Genomic DNA, 20,576 nt, shown 5'->3' on the forward strand with positions numbered 1-20,576 from the left:
GCCTTCTCATCCTCATAAGCCAAACCTCACAGTCCATAGTTCTTAATGCATTCAGGCCTTTCAACTGTGACCAGAATAGTCCATCAAGCTGTACTTACAGCACTGCAAGGCATCTCTTAGGCCAAGGTTTCAAATCCTTCCACATTCCTCTTGAAAATCAGCTTCAAAAGGCCAAAGCCACACAGTCAGGTGTCCAGCAGCAATCACACTCCTCAGTACCATTTTACTGTTGATCCAGGGGGAATTTTAAGATCCAGCTTGCACCTGATCATGAGGCAGCATCATTGACCCCCTGCTCTGAGGCTTCCAGCTTCTTACCCTGAGAAACTACTGGTTTTCCTTCGCCTCCATTTCTACAGCCTTTGCTCATGTAAATTCCCTCTTACTTTCTCACTTTTTTCTAGACACACCATCCACGTATAAATAATGTTTCTAAAATGTGATTTCTATGTGATTTTTTTTGTGAAGAATTTGTTACTACCTATCAAAAATTTTAACTGGGGACTGAAGGGATGGCTTAGCAGTTAAAGCATTTGCCTGCAAAGCCAAAGGATCCAGGTTCAATTCCCCAGGACCCACATTAGCCAGATGCACAAGGGGGCACATGCATCTGGAGTTCATCTGCAGTGGCTGGAGGCCCTGCTGTGCCCATTTTTTCTCTCTTGCTCTCTCTCCCTCTTTCTCTGTCAAATAAATAAAAATAAAATAATCTTAAAAGATTTAACTGTACCAGTTGACCCAGAAATTCTGTTTTTAATCTACATATGATAGGGACCAACAAGGAAATTGTAAAAGATGCCTAAATTTAGATGTCTGTCACTTAGAAATGAAAAACAAATTATAAATGGTATATGTGTAAAACAATCATGTCCATCAAGCTAGGCTTATTCCTGTAATGCTGGCACTTGAGATGCTAATGCAGGAGAATTGCCATGAGTTTGAGGCCAGCTGAGACTACATAGTGAGACCTTGTCTCAAAAAAAGCTAACGAGGGCTGGAGAGATGGCTTAGCGGTTAAGCGCTTGCCTGTGAAGCCTAAGGACCCCGGTTCGAGGCTCGGTTCCCCAGGTCCCACGTTAGCCAGATGCACAAGGGGGCGCACGAGTCTGGAGTTTGCAGAGGCTGGAAGCCCTGGCGCGCCCATTCTCTCTCTCTCCCTCTATCTGTCTTTCTCTCTCTGTCTGTCACTCTCAAATAAATAAATTTTAAAAAAATTTTAAAAAAAAGCTAATGAAATAACCAAAACAAAAATACTTTATAAAGAAAGAAAACAAGGGAAGGAAGAAGGGGAGGACAGACAGAAAGAAGAAGAAGGAAGAAAGAAGGGAGGTAGGAAGAGAAAAGTATATCTTTGTATAAGCTATTTTTGAAGAAAACATTTGAAACTGTTCAATAAACCATGGTAATAAGTAGGCTGGGGGTGGACTTTCACTATAATTTCACACCATTTTATACCATTTGTTTTGTTTTGCAGCAAGCACACATTACATTTATAATAACCACTCACATTTATCACTACAGCAATGTTTCTGCCAGTTCAGTTTACAATATGTTATTGGCAACTGAACATTACATGTATTAATGCAGTTTAAGTTCACATTGAACTTTTATATCCACCTACAGAAGCTTCTATTTAACTTGCCGTCAGTTAAGACACCTAGGTCTTTTTCACAAAACCAAAAAGCAGCGTGGGTAAAGTAACAAAAGGTAAAATTCAATCCAACTATTGGTACTTATTGTTAAGAACAAATTTAAAACAACAGGAAATCCTTGACATTTTCACACTCATTTCTACATCAACCCCCCTGCTCTTTTGTATTGATGGTGTTTACAGTGTTCTTAAGCACAACCTTTAAGAGCTAGGTTCAGAGCCCTTCAAAATAGTAAAAAGGCACAAGTGGATGGGAGCTAGTCAATGCACTTAGAACTGCTCTAACTTGATTTTGGTAAACGTATATGTAAGGCATACTACTTTCCCCTAACCCTACAACTGATGTTAACAGACCTGTGAATCCCCATTTTCTATTTTCTATGCATGTTTGTGCCTAAATATTGTTTTTATAATGTTTAAGTGAGAGCAAACCATATTAACTATTGTGCGACTTCCTTTTCTAATGCAGCACAGTATCATGGCCATCCTTCTCTACCATGTCATGCAGCTTGTAGGGGGTGAATGTGAAATGTATCCCAAGGACCCATGTGCTTGAACACTTGGCCCCCAGATGGTGTCACTGAATTGGAAGTGTATCAGTTACCTTCTCATTGCTGGGACAAAATACTTAACAAAAATCAGTTTAGGGCTGGAGAAATGGCCTAGCAGTTAAGGCGTGTGCCTGAAAAGCCAAACGACTCAGGTTCTATTCCTCAAGACCCATGTAAGCAAGATGCACAGGTGGTGCAAGCATCTGGAGTTTGTTTGCAGTGGCTGGAGGCCCTGGCATGCCCATTCTTTCCCACTCTCCCTCTCTCAAATAAATAAATAAATAAAAACTAAAAACTTTTAAGAAATCAGTTAAGAGAGGAAGAGTTTATTTCATCTCACAGACTACATTGCTGGGAAAAACAAGACAGCAGGAGCTTTAAGCAAGCTGCTCACATTCGACACGCAGTGCAGAAACAGAGCGCCATGAATGATGAACAGTCCAAGACTCCAGCCCATGGAATGGTGCTGCCCATAGTTAAAGTGGGTCTTCTGCCTCAATTAACCTAATCAAAATAACCCCTCACAGACATGCTCAGGGGCAAACTGAAGCTGGATAGCCCTTCACAGGTTATTCTAGGTCTTGTCAAGTTGGCAGTCAATATAAACCTTCACAGGATTGTACAACTTTTTAGAAATAGAGCCTAGAGGAAATGGGTTACTGGGGACAGACATCAAGGGTCAACCCCACTTCTAGACATAGCACTCCACTTTCTGTCTGCTGCCAAGATATAACAAGAGAAGGCCTGTGGTGGTTTGATTCAGGTATCCCCCATAAACTTACGTGTTCTGAATGCTTGACACAACTGATGGCAATTTGAGAATTGGAGCCTTGTTGAAGGTGTGTTCTTGGGGATGAGCTTGTAGTCAGCTGCCCTTTGCCAGTGTTTGGCAACTTTCCTGATGCTGTTGTCCACCTAATGTTGGCCAGGAGATGATGTCTACTCTCTGCTCATGCCATGTTTTTCCCTACCATCATGGAGTTTCCCCTCAACTTTGCAAGCCAAAAAAAAAAAAAAAAAAATTTCCTAGGACTGTAGAGAGTTCTTACTAGTTAAGACACTGGCCTGAGAAGCCCAAGGACTCAGGTTTACTTTCTCAGTACCCATATAAGCCAGATGCTTAAGGTAGCACATGTGTCTGGAGTTCATTTGCACTGACTAGAGGCCCTGGTGCACCCATTTTCTCTATCTGCCATCTGCCCCTTCCTCTCTTTCCCCCATCTCTCAAATAAATAAATAAATAATATTTTTTAAAATAAGAAAGCTGGTGCATGCCTTTAATCCCAGCACTTAGGAGGCAGAGGTAGGAGGATCGCCGTGAGTTCGAGGCCACTCTGAGACTACATAGTGAATTCCAGGTCAGCCTGAGCTAGAATGAGACCCTACCTTGAAAACCAAAAAGTAAATAAATAAGTAAAATAAAATAAACCTTTTCCTCCCACAAAAAAATGTGAAGGTAATTACAACACCTCCCAGGCTCCTGCCATCATGCCTTCCTAGTCATGATGGCTCAGTCTGGTATTTTGCCTCTATCAGGTATTGTGTCAAGGCAATAGTGTCTCAATACTGTGGATTGAACTTTTTTTTTTTAATTTTGTTATTTATTTAAGAGCGACAGACATAGAGAGAAAGACAGATAGAGGGAGAGAGAGAGAATGGGCGCGCCAGGGCTTCCAGCCTCTGCAAACGAACTCCAGACTCGTGCGCCCCCTTGTGCTTCTGGCTAACGTGGGACCTGGGGAACCGAGCCTCGAACCGGGGTCCTTAGGCTTCACAGGCAAGCGCTTAACCACTAAGCCATCTCTCCAGCCCTGATTGAACTTTCGATCATTGACCTTTGACAAGTGCAGAAGAGGGTAGGCAGCAAGGAGTGACAGGGAGGGAAACAGAAGGAAACAATATGAGTCTTCCTAAACTTTCAGAAGACAAGGCATTTAAGAAGTCCGTTTGGGGTTGGAGAGATGGCCTAGCTGTTAAGATGCTTGCCTGCAAAGCCAAAACACCCAGGTTCTATTCCTAGACCCATGTAAGCCAGATGCACAGGTGGCGCATGCATCTGGAGTTGGTTTAAAGTGGCTAAAGGCCCTAGCGTGTCATTCTTTCTCTCAAATAAAAGAAATAAATAAAAGACGTCAATTTTATCAAAGTTGTGTCCCTGGCTGGGGAGATGGCTTAGGGGAATAAATGACTTGCTATGCAAACATAATGATCAGAGTTTGTATTCCCAGAACCCATGCAAAAAAGCTAGATGCAGTAATGAATGTCTGTATTGCCAGCCCTCCTGCTATGAGATGAGAGGCAGGGACAGGAGAATCCTGGAAGCTCCCAGGCTAGCCCACTTGGCATTTACAGATGTGAACAAGTGGATGGCAAAGACTAACACTTGGAGTTGTCCTTGGTCCACATACACACTGTGATGTGTATATTCATACACACACAAGCGCTCTCTCTCTCTCTCTCTCTCTCTCTCTCTCTCTCTCTCTCTCTCTCTCTCTCTCTCTCTCTCCCCTCTCTCTCTCTCTCACACACACACACACATACAGATTGTAAAAGTTGTGTTCTAGAGTCTTCACCACAGAAGAGCCATTTGGACTGATCGGTTCTTCACAAAGAATGTAGCTGTGGCTTTTGCAGGTGACCTTAGCAACAAGCTGGCACTTATGTCAGGCTCTCCCAGAGGTCTGTCTCTTCCCATTTACTCATTCTACTCAGGTTCTAGTTTCAAGTCCTTGGTTCCTTCTTCCTTGTTTTTTGTTTTTGTTCATTCCGTCTCTTAGTGTCTGCTTTAGCCTGGCAATGCTTTTGGACTCCCTCTCTCCCTCATAGTCCCATTTGGGCAAACTTGAATCTTTAGGGAAGAGAACTTGTCCCTGCTGGAGCTGTCCTGCAGAATTTACCCCACCCAGTCAGCTTAGGAGAGCACATTCATTCCTATTGGGAGACTAGACAACACACATAACACACACCATTAATTTTCCTATTCACAACCATCCATTTATGCTGATTGCTTTATTCAGGCAATGTCTGTGATGGACTTGTGAATTTGAGTTTGGTTTCTTGATAGTGAGGTTTAATTTTCACTTCTGTAAAAATGGAAAGTGCAGGTGGGTAAAATGTTGAAAGCTAGAAGATAAAGGACAGAACATAAAGATGAAAGAGAAGGAGGGAGTGAGATAGGCAAAGACTTGACCACACACCTGTTGCTTAAAAGGGCAGATGCTGAGGAATGCATCTATAGTGATTTTGTGGATGTGGGAGATCAGAGTGCATTTTCCCAGAAGGTCTGGGTCAATCATCATATCTAGGATATATGAATTTTTCAGCTCTATTACAATCTTTCAGCTACATTATGGGACCACCAAAGGATATATGGTCCATCACTGACCAGCATGTCATTATGTAGTACATAGCTGTATTTTGTTTTGATCAGAACATGGGTGGTGACTGAAATCATTTCTTCAAAGCATCTTTAACATCACTGTATATCTGTAATTCTTTGCAGTATTGATACCTGAATTGCAGATGTTGGAACCAATATGAATTGCTAATAATAGTATCTCCCAGACATAACATGTGCTAAGAACTTCACTAGTGCTAATGCGCATTGCCCCCAGAATCTAGAACAGAGCTTGACACAGAGGGCCACAAAAAAATAATGATCAAGTCAGTGACCAAACAGCTCTCCAACTTCTTAGCTTGTTATTCTGTTTCATACAGTGTTTCATTCTAGCCAGTTGATTTTGATCTGAGCTAGTCAAATAGCCTCTGGTACAAGTCTTGAATTTTAGTCTAAGACCCAACCCAAGAGATCATAACAAAAGAATGTGCCAGACACACTGCATGAATATAAATGGTTCTTGAATGGCTCATTGCCTGTGCCACTTCTATTTAGTTACATTGCCACATAACAAAGGGGAGAGTTCTAGAATTTCTTCTGAGTCAGTTCTGTTTCAACCCAACAGTTTAGACAAGGCAAATAATAAAATAAATGACAGGTACATATCAATTTCAGTCATTCACTTTATTCAGTGAATACTTTCTGAGTATATGCTATTAAGCCCCATGGCAGGTGCTGGTGATTCCAAGAAGCAAGTAAATTGCCATTGTCAGGGGTTTAATGGAATTGTACAAACCAAGAGCACCAGCACAGTACTTTAATAGCTACAGTGGGTGAAAGCACAGGGTGCACAGGAACCTAGATCCCCAGTGTGAGTGGGCCAGACAAGGCAAGTTTTACAGTGGAAGGAGCATTTCATGTAGAAAGATGGAGAAAGAGAGAGAATGGGCACACGAGGGCCTCTAGCCGCTGCAAGCCAACTCCAGACTTGTGTCACCTGTGCATTTGGCTTTATGTGGGGACTGTGGAGTCAAACCCTGGTCTTTACGTTTTGTGCTGAGCCATCTCTCCAACTCCTCTTTGTTCCATTTGAAATTAGCACGAATGCATGTCTGGATATACAGAAATGCTAGTTGCTTTTATTCATTCTGTCTTAGTCTTATGTCTCCTTAGTTTGTAGTTGGTAGTAAGCAATCTGCTATCATTGCCCTTGTTGTTCACACATTCAGCCTGACTGTTAGGTTTCTGGAAAATTATACAATTGTTCTCAGTTTTTATTTCCTTTTTTTTTCTGAAAGAACTCTTCAAATATAACTTTCCAAGATAAATTACACTGTGAGTGTCTCTTTCCCATTCCCTCACTGTGGAGCCTGAAAGCATAAATGGGGAGATTTGGGGTGATAGTGGAAATATATAAGGAACATCGCTGTTAGCTGTTAAAGTTCCTTACTGGGAGCTTTGGCAATGGTAAAGGGATAGATAAGATGATGAAGGTTTTTAGGTGGTGGTCTTGTTGTGAAAGATAGCAAGGCCCCTTTGAATTTAGTGCATCTGGTTTTATATGGTACAGTTGCCTTAGGGCAACTGAGCTAAAAATGTGACAAAGTGCCCAGAAACAAATAGCCACTGAATTGTCTCTTATTAGACTCTAAGAACTAAAGGGCTCTTAACAGTGGACAAGGTACACATACCATTGAGCTTTTATTTTATTTTATTTTGCTTTTTTGCTTTTTTGTTTGTTTGTTTTTGAGATAAGGTCTCACTACTCTATCCCAGGCTGACCTGGGTGGCCTTGAACTCATGATAATCCTCCTACCTCTGCCTCCCAAGTTCTGGGATTAAAGGCGTGTGCCACCATGCCCAGCTTGAACTTTTATCTTAAACATGACTTTGTGTTTGGGTTAATTTCCTTGGGTCTTAAATTCTATATGACCTAAGTGACCTATTTCATTGTCTTCTAGTCCTTTCCAAAATGAGGAAACAAAGGGGATTGTATTAGTTACTTTTCTCACTATCTCTCTCTCTTTTTTCCAGGTAGAGTCTCATTGTAGCCCAGGCTGACCTGGATCTCACTCTGTAGTTCCACCATGGCCTCGAACTCATAACAATCCTACTACCTCTGCCTCCAGTGTGCTGGGATTAAAGGTGTGTGCCACCATGCCCAGCTGTATTAGGTACTTTTCGTGTACCAGACAGAAGCCACAGTTTCATGGCAGATAAGGCCTGATAGCACTTGTGGTACTGAGAGTGGCTACAGCTGTGGTGGCTGGAGCAGGAGGCTGCTTGCTCCCATCTTAGTGGGTCAGGAAGCAGAAAAAGAGCAAGCTGGGGGCTGGAGAGATGGCTTAGAAGTTAAGGCACTTGCCTGCAAAGCCAAAGGATACCAGTTCGATTCTCCAGAGTCCATATAAACCAGATGCACAAGGGGGTGCATACATCTGGAGTTTGTTTGCAGTGGCTGGAGGCCCTGGCGTGCCCATTCTCTCTCTCTCTCTCTCAAATAAATAAATAAACTATATTAACAACAACAATAAAAAAGAGCCAGCTGGAATTGAGACTGAGCTATAAACCTCAAAGCCTGCCTTCCATTGACCTAATTCCTCTAGCTGGGCCCTACACCCCAAGATTCCACAACCTCCCAAAATAGTGCCACCATCTGGGAACTAAGTGTTCAAACATATGAGTCAGTGGGAGACATTTCACATTCAAGCCATACCAAAGCCGTAACTTCAAGAGAGAGCCCTATAAGGAATCTTGGTGATGATAGCCAGCTCCCCCATGGTGAAGATAAGGAGGATACTGAGGCTGAGAGATTAGGGGCTGTCTAATCTTCACCATGTCTGGAAAGGCAGGGTACTGTGGCAGTGAAGAACCGGCACTAAAGCTAGGTTGTCCCAGGTTCTGGTCCCTCTAGTGAATGATTCCTGCCTTACACACCTCATCAAAGCTGTTGTAAGAAATTGTGCGTGCAAAATAGCTTTGAAAGCCGGGCATGGTGGCACACACCTTTAATCCCAGCACTCAGGAGGCAGAGGTAGGAGGATCGCCGTGAGTTCGAGGCCACCCTCAGACTACATAGTGAATTCCAGGTCAGCCTGGGCTAGAGTGAGACCCTACCTCAAAAAACCAAAAAAAAAAAAAAAAAAAATCTTTGAAAATGTTTGGTGCCATAGATTAGCAACTGTTGAGAAAGAGGAAATCCCTGACAACATGAATAATAGAACTAGATACTTCTGAGGGGTTTATAGGAGGATTCGCTTGTTGAGAGAGGTAATGTCATATAGAGCAAGGTTTATGAGTTTATGGCAAGCTTCTTCCATCCCTTCCAACAGTCTCTTACCTGCAAGAATTTTTCAGTAGGGACTGTGGATTGAAAGAAGTTTAATAAAGTAAATGAATTAAAAGAGTAGATGGAGCTAGACATGATTGTAAGTATCTATAATCCCAGCACTCAGAAGCAGAGACAGAAAGATCCAGAGTTTGATGGCTAAATGCATAAAGCACTTGCCACACAACTCTGACTACCTGAATCTGAATTCAGATCCTCAGACCCCACATCAAAGCTAAAAACTGTAGAGGGCTTCTGAAATCCCAGTGTATCAGTAGCAAGAGGGGAGGTAGGAACAGCCAAATTTCCCAGAAGGTCATCAGTAGTATGTTGAATAACAGACCCTGCAAGATGGAAGGTAAAGATAAAATCCAAAATTGTCCTCCGGCCTACTACACATACTATTTTTTTTTTAATTGGCTCAAGGCCAGAATTAAATACATAGTGAGTTATAGTCCAGCCTGAGCTACCTGGGACCACACCATAAAAGACCAAAGTATTATAAAACATTTTCACAAGTCTTTATGAGCTGTCAGTAAAATTTAAAAACTACCTCAGAGGCAAAAACTAAGTGACAAGAGAAGCAATATATAGACCTAATGCCAAGTTTCAAGCTTATGAAAAAAAGGCTATCAAAGATTTAGTAGCAAGTGTTTTTTTTTGTTGTTGTTGTTGTTTTTGTGTTTGTGTTTGTGTTTGAGGTAGGGTCTCACTTTAGCTCAGGCTGACCTGGAATTCACTATGTAGTCTCCAACTCATGGTGATCCTCCTACCTCTGCCTCCCGAGTGCTGGGATTAAAGGTTTGCACTACCACGCCCAGCTTTAATAGCAAGTTTTTAGTATAAGATGCTTCTCCCAAAAGCCAAACCCCCAAAAGATTATACAATTAGTGGATAGTGAACTATAGTGACTGGCAGTGGACTGTATAGGAATGCTGTCTTAAATCTTGATGTGAGTAAAAGGACAAGATTCTTCCTTAAGAATTTCTGAGTAGGCCAGGCATAGTGGTTCACAACTTTAATCCCAGCACTCGGGAGGCAGAGGTAGGAGGATTCCTGTGAGTTTGAGGTCACCCTAAGAATTCCAGGTCAGCATGGACTACAGCAAGAACTTACCTTAAGGAAAAAAACAAGAATTTCTGAATAAAAGCTAGCTCTCACACTTCCTAAATTCTCAAGCCAAGCATTTAGTTTAAAACGGTCATTAGACTAGGCATGATGGTGCACACCCTTAATCCCAGCACTCAGGAGGCAGAGGTAGGAGAATTGCCATGAGTTTGAGGTCACTCTGAGACTACATACTGAATTCGGGGTCAACCTGAGCTAGAGTGAGGCACTACCTTTAAAAAAAAAAAAAAGACCCAATAAAACAGTTTGACTGGATTTCAGATCATCTAAGAGACACACTCCTAAGCCTGTCTCTAAAGGCATTTCCAGAACAGTTTTACTAAGGTGGGAAGATTCACCATGCATGTGGGCTGGGGCCATGGACTGAGTAAAAAGGAGAAAGAGAGCCTGAGCATCAGCATGATTCTCTCTCTGCTTTCTGAGTAGCAGACAATGCCACCAGTCCTCTCATGCTCCTGCCACAGTGCCTTCCCCTCTGTGATGAACTGGAAACTCAATTTGTAATCCAATAAGCCCTCATGTTCTTAAGTTGCTTTTGTGGGGTCTTTTCTTACAGCAGTAACAACAGTAACTAATGCAGGTGGAAGAGTGATGACTTAAGGAGAAATGAAAAATATCAAGCAAGGTCTTTGTGGAAGGAAGCAGGAGTTGGGAGTGGCCGGGCTCACTGAAGGAGGATAAAGGATGAAGAGGCAATGGGGTTTGGCCTCAGGAAATGAGCCATGTGTGTCTGGTGGTGTTTAGAACCATCAGTGAGGCAGGTGTATTTGCTGAGAGGAAGAGAAGGAATTGGGAGTTGGGATTGAGAAATTTGCCCCCAGAGAGCAGAATGGGCCCAAGTGGTGAACTGGTCTCTTTGTGGCTGCGCCTGCTTTCCTCGAAGGCTGTTTCCAGATTAGAGAGACATCTACAAGTCTAGAAGACATCTGGCTGAGCCTGTATAAAGTGGAAACTGAAACCTCCCACCTCATTTTTGCTGCATAAGCCATCCAACTTTCCTATTTTGCAAATATCCCTGTCAAATTAAATCATGGAATTCTGGAAGCTGTTATCTGAGAGGTGGAGAAAACAGGATCATTTCTACAGAGGATAAAGTCTGATAAACATTAATCAATTTTTCTTCCCTAGACTTCTGCTCTTATATACCAAAAGAAGACTGGAAAAATGAAAAAAAAAAAGACCTAGCAGTTAATATTTCTACAGAATTTCATACACACACACACACATTGCGAGCCGGGCATGGTGGCGCACGCCTTTAATCCCAGCACTCAGGACGCAGAGGCAGGAGGATCACCATGAGTTTGAGGCCGCCCTATGAATACAGAGTGAATTCCAGGCCAATCTGGGCTAGAGTGAGACCCTACCTCGAAAAACAAAAAACAAAACAAAAAAAGAGATTGTGGCAAAATACATGAATGTTAAGTTTCCTATTTACTAATGATTTTGAAGTGTACAGTTCAGTAGCATTTAGTAAGTTCGTATTGTGGGATAACTATTGTCATCATTCTTCTGTGAATCGTTATTATCATCCCAATCTGAAACTCTGTACCCATTAAATAGGATTTCACTTTGTTTCCCACGTAGGTTCTCACTCTAGCCCAGGCTAATCTGGAATTCACCTGGTAGTCTGGCCTTGAACTCACAGCCATCCTCCTTCCTCTGCCCCCTGACTGCTGGGACTAAAGGCATGTACAACCACACCCAGCTCAGGATTTCATTCTTAATACAAATATTTGCTGGAAAGCACCAAGATGAATAACAAAGGATTTTGGGTCTCCTCAGAGGGTCCTACAATTATTCATGGAGAAGGAGAAAGTGGGGCAGTTTCTTCTGCCATTATGGAATTTCCCCTGGATCTGTAAGCTTCTAATAAATTCCCTTCCTCCCATTGCTGTGCCTGGTTTGGAAGTTCCTCCCAACAACATCAGGCTGTCTACTATACTGGCGAGTAGAACCCAGGCTGACAGGCTTTGCTAACAAGTGCTTTTACCTTCTGAGCCATCTTCCTAACCTTCCAATTTTCATTCTAAGTTGCACTAAAAATATCAAGGTTTCTTCTTTTTAAATTTTCTTTTCTTTTTCACATGTGTGTGTGTTCGGGGGGGAGTACATCTGTATGCATATGGAGACTAGAATACAACCTCCAGTGTCATCCTCAGGAATGCCATCCACCTCCTTTGAGAAAGGGTCTCTCACTGGCCTAGGTCCTCAGTAAGAAGGCTAGGCTGGGCTGGAGAGATGGTTTAGCGGTTAAGCGCTCGCCTGTGATGCCTAAGGACCCCGGTTCGAGGCTCGGTTCCCCAGGTCCCACGTTAGCCAGATGCACAAGGGGGCGCACGCATCTGGAGTTCGTTTGCAGAGGCTGGAAGCCCTGGCACGCCCATTCTCTCCCTCTCCCTCTATCTGTTCTTTCTCTCTGTGTCTGTTGCTCTCAAATAAATAAATAAAAATTGAAGAAGAAAAAAACATTTAAAAAAAAAAAAAAAAAAGAAGGCTAGGCTGATTGGCTAGTAAGCCCCAGGAATCTGTCTGTCTCTACTTTCCCAGCACTGGGATTACAAGCATGCACCACCACATGTTTATTTGTTTGTTTGAATTTGGGTTCTGGGGATTGAACTCAGTCTGTGCTTGGGAAGAAAGCACTCACTAACTCCCCAACAGAGCCTCTTTTTAAAAAAAAAAAAACAAAAACATTTTATTTATTTATTTGAGAGTGGGAGGGATAGAGGGAGGAAGGGAGGAAGGGAGAAAGAGAGAGAGAGAATGGGTGTAGCAAGGTCTCCAGCCACTGCAAATGAACTGCAGATGCATGTACCATCTTGTGCATCTGGCTTACATGGGTCCTGGGGAGTCACACCAAGGACCTTTGGCTTTGCAGGCAAGCACCTTAACCACTAAGCCACCTCTCCAGCCCCAGATCCTCTTTTTTTTTTTTTTTTTTCTTTTTTGGTTTTTCAAGGTAGGGTCTCACTCTAGCCCAGGCTAACCTGGAATTCACTATGTAGTCTCAGGGTGGCCTCGAATTCATGGTGATCCTCCTACCTCTTCCTCCCAAGTGCTGGGATTAAAAGCATGTGCCACCATGCCTGGCTTTAGATCCTCTTATTTTTGGTCAAGTATGCATTACTGTTTCTTTTCCATTGACATTTCTCTGGTAGCAATCTTTTGCCCAGACACAGGAAGTAAGTTCTTTGATCATGAGTATACTATGTGATTAGGAAGAGATCACAGATTCATTTACAAATGGGAATAGCTCAGGCCAAGAGATACTCCTCCCTTATTTAAGTCACCCTAACTGAAGCAGCCCAGCTGAAAAGCTGTGACACTCACACAGGGTTCCTCAGATAGTGTTCTGAGAAAGCACAGGGAGCTTGCGCTACTATTAGGCTATTAATGAAGCTGCCCTCAGCCTTTTCAGCCTAACGCATATGGTGACAGGTGGAGAAACTACAAATAGCCTTGGCCTAAGAATGGAAAAAATGATAAGCCATGGCCAAGGCCTTCAGAGTGACTTCACGACAGCAAGAATGCAAGGGGCAGACCTGGGGCTACCGAACAGCAGGCCATAGGCTTCTCAAAGAACTGGAGGCATAAAGGGCTTAGGGCTACATGCCACCCTTGAGGCCCACCTAGACCGGGATAGTAAGTCCCAAGATGTGAGTTCAGGGATCAACAATTTGTCCATTCTATGTGCCTCATGAATACCAACTTCCTAAAAACAGCAACACATTCCTAAGCTCTTGTGGGTCCACCAAAATGAGTCACTTTAAATGGCACATTTGCTGAGACAACCAGGCTGGGCTGCTTGAGTTGGGATGTAAGTCTGCAGGAGCCTATGGAAAGGAGCTTGGCCCATCTGTCAGCTGTCTCACATTACCTGAAGGCCGGGTGGGGAAAATGGAGAGGGAATTGAGGAGCTCTCAGTTTAAATCCCAGTTGCACTTATCCACTCATTGAACACTTCTGGCATTTTGATTTCCTCACCTTTAAAATTGGGATATGAGTTGGCTTTACAGGCAAGGTGACTACGAGTAATTAATGGTATCGACTCAGTGGAGGAGAAGAGCTTAACATGAATTCTAGGCCTCCCTCTGCCTCACCATGCCCTGATTTCCTCATGCTAAGAACATCATCATGAATCTAGGCTGCGTGATCCCAAACCTGCTTCTATCCTGAACTGCATTGTGTTCATCGTTGCCTGTGTCAGGTGTTGTCAAAACAGCATGAGGCAGAATCATGTGGAAAAGAGGGGGTGGGCTTCTTAAAACACAGATGGAAGATCACCATTGCAGACTTCAATCAGGCTTCTGCATGAGGCCAATGCTCCTGTCCTGGGAACCATGGCTGGAGAGCGACTAGCTCACAGAAGAAAACTGGCCAAATGAAAGATGACACGGGTCTCTTATTTTTGCTCCAGGCAAGCCCTGTGTGTGAAAACAGCACAGGTAGGTCCAGGTCCGCAGCTCCCCTCCCTCCAACACCTCTTGCCTTAACATTCTACTGTCACCAATATAAATTCTTTTTTATGTCTGCTGAGATTATATGTATGTACCACCATGCCTGGCTTTTAAAATTCTTAATCTTTGAACAAGGGGCTCCACATTTTCGTTAATCACTATACCCTGATAATTAGGGAGCTGGTCCTATTGGTAGTTTGGGTTGTTCAAAATACTCTGGGTGAATGAGCAGATGTCATTTTCAAAAGGAACTTTTGAGGCAGAGGAAGAAGCATTGTCATAACTTTGAGGTCAGCCTGGGCTAGAGTAAGACTACCTCAAAAAATAAAACAACAACAACAAAAACAGCAAAAAAAGAACCTGCAAGTTACTTCTACGTCCAAAGAAATTGGCTTCCTTAGAAATTGCTCTTTTGGTTCCCTGTATGTTGGGTGTCTGCTAGAGTGTCAGACAGAGGCTGGCGTGAGGAAGCGGCTAAGCCCTAGAGCACAGTAGGGCAGAGTGAGCTCCAGTGTCCTCTTCCACTCTGGGCATCTCGCTCCCTCTTTCTCCACCCTCCTTTGTATATCAACAGACACATCTTCCCCACACTTCCTCAGGCAAAAATATCTGAGCAGGCTTTCCCCCATATTTTTACCAGGGATGCCTGAATTTTGAAATAAAATTCCAGAGAATAAGCAAAAGTGGTGTATGTGTGATGTGCATTCATGCAATTTGTGTTTGCATATGTGGGGGTGCATATGTATGTGCAGGTGCATGTGTGTACTCATTCATGTGATGCCAGAAGTTGACATTGGGTATGTTTTTAGTCACTCTCTACCTGGGCTTTTGATACAGGGTCTCTCTCTTTTTTTGGTTTTTCGAGGTAGGGTCTCACTCTAGCCCAGGCTGACCTGGAATTCACTATGGAGTCTCAGGGTGGCCTCGAACTCACAGCAATCCTCCTACCTCTGCCTCCCGAGTGCTGGGATTAAAGGCGTGCGCCACCACGCCCAGCCAGGGTCTCTCAATTGGACCTAGAGCTCACTGATTTGGCCAGTCTAGTTAGCCAGCTTGCCTTGAGCATCTTCTGCCTCCCAAGTGTGAGATTACATGTTGGCCACCATACCCACCAGGCATTTACATGGGTTATGGGAGATTTAAAGTCAGATCTTCACGCTGTTGTGGCAAGTTATTTACCAACTGAGCCACTTCCTCAGCCTTGTGCATGATTTTTAAAAACATTTTTATTTTCAGTTTTTATACATGTACATAATGGATTTTGTTCATAATCTCCTTCCGTTACCTCCTATAGGTCCCCTTCCACTGAACTCCTTATTTTCCATTAGTCCTTCTTTACCTTTGATTTTTTTTTTTTTTTGGCTCTCTTCCACCATTCATGATGGGGCTCAATATTGTACAGGTCTTGTGCAGATCATGACAGTCACTGTGAGATCATGAACACAATGGCCACTTCATGTCCAGGAGAAAAAGTTCCAAAGCACTCCTGTCCATCCTCTGTGTAGGGTCTCAGTCTAGCCTAGGCTGACCTGGAATTCACTATGGTGTCTCAGGGTGGCCTCGAACTCACAGTGATCCTCCTACCTCTGCCTCCCAAGTGCTGGGATTAAAGGCATGCGCCACCACGCCCGGCTCTTACATTCTTTCTGCCTCCCCTTCTGCAATGTTTCCTGAGCCTTGGATGGTATGATAGGAATGTCTCATTTAGCAGTGAGCACTCTATGGTCTTTCTCAGTATTCTGATGAATTTTGAATCTCCCCAGTAGTCACTGCCAACAAGAAGCTTCTCTGACCAAAGGTGAGAGCAGCATTCATCTACGAGCATAAGAATAAACATTCCTACACACCATTTCTGAGGATGGAGGGCTTCGCCCTTTGGCTCACTCTATACAGAGCACTGTCTACCCCAGCCCTCTCCCACTTTCACTCTCAGTTTGTCTCCTGCCCCTAAAAGGAAAAACCTCTGTCCTTAACCCAGAAATACACCAGGGAAGCCTCCTACAGCATGGCCAAGCTGACGTGAACAGTGTCAAGGTTAGGCACTCTCACCAACAAACTGAAGACACCCACATCTTTTTTTAGGATGGGCTTTCCCTACCCTGGCACACCTCTCAGGCTTGTTTTCCTTTCAGTCAGAGCTGATAATAGAACTTGGTTTTATATAGCCTCGTGGTTGGGTTGACAGCATAGGGAAATATAAAGTCCAAATCCATTTATACTGCTTCCCTGGGGTAACTGGCACTTCAACTTGTGGAAACATACAACCAAGACATGTTTCACAAAGGGTACATGAGGAACCCGAAAGAGAAAGAGCCAATGACTAAGTTAAAATTGATCACACTGACTGAGAAAGAACCTGGGCCTCTGTAGCCAAGGATCACAAGGACATGATCACTGAGAATGGGTGAGTCTGACAATGTATGAGACTCAGGCGCTAGTCAAGGTTCCCTAGAATATTAGCAGTTTGGAGATGAAAGGCCCTGGTTATAATTCATCCACCATGGAGAAGCCACTTGGAAAGTAACAAGCAATTTAACTAACTTTCACACACCTCCACCATCTGCATGCAGTCTTTATGCAAATTAGATAAGAGATTCCTTCCTTGGGACATTTTGCAGTTGTAAGCCAGAAAGTTGTCATCATTGCTGTATAAACTTGCAGTGTCTCAACGTGAATGGTGTTACTTAGGACTATACAGGCAACTAACTACCTGGCCTTTAAAAGAGGCTGTCCCATTTCTTCAGTGGTGTAGCCACTGGTAAATTGCCCATATTCTAGTAAATAAACACCCACCCATGCTTATGCAAACAACCCTAATTAAACTCAATCAGACATTTAAAAAATATCTCTAAACTGAGTGTGGTGGTGCATGCCTTTAATCCCAGCACTCTAGAAGCTGAGGTAGGAGGATTGCTGTGAGTTCAAGGGCAGCTTGGAACTACAGAGTTATAGGTCAGGCTGGGCGACAGTGAGACCCTGCCTCAAAAAAAAAAAAAAAAAAAAAACCTTAAAAAAAATCTCAAAGTAGAAGGGGGACTAGTTGGGAAAAAGGGGTTGATTCAGCAGAATTGAGAAGGGAATAAGGGAAGGTAATGAGAGTGAAAATGTAATCAAAATGCATTATGTATAAAATTTGTCAAAAATAAATTAATAAAAGGGAGACTGTCTCTAAGGACCTGTGGTCAGAAGAATCTTAGGTAGATCTGTCCAGCTCTGTCTCCTTGAGGGAGGGACAGCATCAGATAATGGTCATACATATTCTGTGATCACCATGGCAGGTCTGTGTAATAAGGACTCAAAGAGCAAAGAAGTGCTGTTCATTGCCACCTCCCTGAACTGAAACCTGAAGTTGTTTGAGAAGTTTGAGGAGCCCACATCTGTACTGAAGATTCAGTGGACAGGTTAACTGACTAGAACTTTGGTAATTGTAGAGAGATAGAATGTTGCAGATTGTATTACATTTCTCATTGTTGTGACAAATACCTAATGTTTCAGTTACCTTCTTCTTCTTTTTTTTTTTTTTTCTCTTTTTGTTTGTTTGAGGTAGGGTCTCACTGTAGCTCAGGCTGATCTGGAATTCACTATGTAGTCTCAGGCTGGCCTTGAACTCACAGTGATCCTCCTACCTCTGCCTCCCGAGTGCTGGAATTAAAGGTGTGTGCCACAACACCCGGCTTACCTCCTCCTTTCTAAGGAAAAGCAGCTTATGGGGCGAAATAGTTTATTTTTGGTTCATAGTCATGACAGGAAGTTTCATCAATGGCAGTAAAGCATAGCAGACCAGAGGCTGAGCATAACATCTTACCACAGAAGCAGCAAGAGAATAATCTAGCTCTGGCAAGGAAGATGGGCTGTAACACCCCAAAGCCTACCTTCAGCAACATGTTTCCTCCTATAAGGCCCCATTTCCCAAATTAATAACAGCTGAGGACTGAGTATGAGGCTTAGTCACAAACACATGAGGCTATGAAGGAAATTTCACATTAAAATCACTATATTTCCCCCTGACTTCCATAGAAATACCTTCTCAGGATATAAAATGCATTCAGTCCAACTTCAAAAGTCCCTGTATACAGGGATGGAGAGATGGCTTAGCTGTTAAGGTGCGTGCCTGCAAAGCCTAAGGACCCCCTAAGGTTCAATTCTCCAGGTCCCACGTAAGCCAGATGCACATGGTGATGCATGCATCTGGAGTTTGTTTGACATGGCTAGATGTCCTGGCATGCCCATTCTCACTCTCTCTCCCTCATTCTATCTCTAATAAATAAATTTTAAAAAATATATGTTTTAAAAAGTCCCTGTACAGGCTGGAGAGATGGCTTAGTGGTTAAGGCACTTGCCTGCGAAGACTAAGGACCTGGGTTCAGTTTTCTTCAGGTCCGATGTAAGCCAGATGCATAGGGTACTGCATCCATCTGGAGTTCATTTGCAGTGGCTAAAGGCCCTGGCACACCCATTCTCTCTCTTTTCCTCTCTATGTCTCTAATAAATAAATAAAAATAAACAAAAAAATTGTAAGTCCCTGGAGTAGATCAGTCCCAGAAGTGTATGAAAGTCCAAAATTTCATCTGAAACCCAAGACAATTTTTAACCATGAGCCCTGAAAAGCTAAAACACAAGTTAAATTATTTCAACACATAGTAGTTCAGAGTAAACATTCCCACTATAAAAGAAGGCATAAGGAGGAAAGCCTGGACCAATACAAGACAGAATACCAGTAGAGTAAACATCAAATTCTGTTGCTCCATGTTTATTATCTTTGTGACCAATGATGAAATCTCTGGGTTCCAAATTCTGCCCCTCCAGCATTAGTTACTTGCTTTCCAGGAAAATTCGCCAGGGTCAGAGTGAGAAGCTTTCCTTGGTGGCCAACCCACAGTCCTGGAATCTCTAATATCCTGGGGTCTAAGCTGATAGGAAGCTGGAAAAAGCTACACTGCATGCAGTTCCATGAGACAGAGAGAAATCACTAGCGAAGATACTCAACAGTGGACACTATGAGCCTTAAATTTGGCCAGCCAGGCCAAATGAGCCAACAGGTGCAATAGTGGCATGTCTGTTATGGGGGAAACCAATGACCCTCTAATTGGACTGGAGGCTAAACTGGAGGTTAGCTCCATGGGAGGGAATACATCCCTGATACTGAAAACCTACAACAGGGGTAGTCATGAGCCCTAGGGGTGTAACATCTGCTGGTGTCTGGCTAAATGTATATACTATGATCACCAAACTGCCCAGTAAGCACTTCTCTTAATGTTCATACCCATATACTAATGCTACTCTCATTTTGATTAGAGAAACTTCTCTTTTCAGATGGCAGTGACATTGGGATGACTCAGAAGGCATCATGGTGCTGAGATGAAGTGACAGAGGAGTACTCAGCACTGAAATATCTTAATCACAGCTTCCACGGTTCAGGGTCCATTGTAGAAGAGGTAGTAGAAAGAATGTAAGAGCCAAAGGAAGGGTAGGGCTCCTTACAACGTGCTCCTCCAGACACAAAATGGCCTGGATATCCATGACCTCACAGTCTGACACAACTTACACAAGACCATTATAATAGGAGGAAAAGATCATGACATCAAAATAAAAGAAAGACTGATTGAGAGGAAGAAGGGGTTTGATGCGGAGTAGAGTTGCAAAGGGGAAAGTAGGGAGAGGGAGGGAATTACCATGGTTTATTATCTATAGTTATGGAAGTTTTCAATAAAAAAAAGAAATACTTTTAGGTATATAAGAATGTACCTACTAACTCAGAGGGGACCATCATGTACTCCAAACCTTTGTGTATATCTCACCTTTGATATGCACATTTGAAATATTTGAAAGTTTTAATAAAAACATGAGATCTCAGCCTTACACACAGTGAAAAATATCCTGGGGTCTCTATTACAACCCACAGTTCATCCTCACAGCTCCATGCCATGACCACTCATGGCATCTATGCAGGGACTCTGACCCTGTTCCATATCACTTAGGGCCACCTCTAAAAGGAAACCATGTTGGGAATCCAATGACCCTCTTTTTCCTGCATTTGTCACATTTCCAGTACCAGGTGGACAAGGCTTAAAAACTGACTTTGAAGAGCAGGAAATTCCTTCAACATTCTTCTTTCAGGCCCCTT

This window comes from Jaculus jaculus, chromosome 6, assembly GCF_020740685.1.
Source record: "Jaculus jaculus isolate mJacJac1 chromosome 6, mJacJac1.mat.Y.cur, whole genome shotgun sequence".
NCBI lineage: Eukaryota > Metazoa > Chordata > Mammalia > Rodentia > Dipodidae > Jaculus > Jaculus jaculus.